Source organism: Cydia amplana, chromosome 3 (genome assembly GCF_948474715.1).
Source record: "Cydia amplana chromosome 3, ilCydAmpl1.1, whole genome shotgun sequence".
Taxonomy (NCBI): domain Eukaryota; kingdom Metazoa; phylum Arthropoda; class Insecta; order Lepidoptera; family Tortricidae; genus Cydia; species Cydia amplana.
In genome coordinates, this window is record NC_086071.1 from 18,589,188 (window position 1) to 18,590,417 (window position 1,230).

The following is a 1,230-nucleotide window of genomic DNA, read 5'->3' on the forward strand; positions in this document are numbered from 1 at the left end:
TTTGAAGTTTTTTTAATAAAAACATCGCTAATAAAGATGTTTTTTATCAGAACTTGAAGGACAATTTTGTCAAGTGTGTCCATCGATTTTCTGCTCAAATGAATTTGTTTTCATCTAATAATGGGTTTTAAGAGAAATTTGGTTAAAAAACCGGACAAGTGCGAGTCGGACTCTCGTTCCATGGATTCCGTACATTAAGTCGGACTGACGCTGTGCAGTCACATTTCTAATAGGTTATCCTGTCATCTATAGGTAAAGAACTATTTTGTGTATTTTTGGTCACTTCTTCATATGTAAAAATAAAATGTTATCGAGGTTTGAATTTCAGTTTAGACCCTACTCACCCCATTTTATGGTAATTATGGAAATATGCCATGATTGGTTTTAGCTAACCTTTGACGTTTTTGTTTTTTATTAGACCCTTTTAAATGAGGTTTTCAGTACCCTCCATTGGGTCAAAGTAAACCGAGTTTACGGTAAGCAAAATAAAATCAGCTACAACACAGCATTATTTCCCAAAAGATTTCGCATTCGTACACACATATATTTGAATCCTTCACTTCTTAAAGGAATTTTCTTGATTTCTTTTACCGAAGTGAAAAATTGACATTTAACTTGATTTGATTTGACACTTAACATTCAGCGTGAGCCTTGACACCATTTTGAGGACAAATGTTTTTTCACCACACCAGCTCGGAAAGGCTTACTTTGCACTTCAAAAACTGAAAGCAAAGTTGCATTTTGTTCACATGTGAGGCAAAGTAATCAAAAGCAAATTTTGAGTTATTTTCTTATGTTTGCTGGTAGAATTGACTTTTAAATGATGATTTTGGATGATAAATAGTTATATTTTGATTATGTTTGATTTTACATTTAATATTTGTTTCGGGTTGGTGTGGTGAAAAATGTTGTGTTTCACTCGGGGGCAAATTTTGTTTAACCCTCATGCTTTGAAACCCTCGCAACGGTCAAGATTCCATTTTTCGAACCACTCGCTACGCTCGTGGTTCAATTTTGGAATCTTTCGCTTGCTCGGGTATCAATATTAGCACGAGCGGTTAAACAACAACCTTGCCCCCTTGTAAAACAAATAAGTATTTCTGCTTCGCTTTTTTATCCGACTATACGATAAAGCAAAAGGTGGGTTATGATTTTAACTGATATGTAGGTATTTGGGTGTGTATGTACATAACTTCTAAAGTGTTCATTATTATGAATGATGGGTGTCGT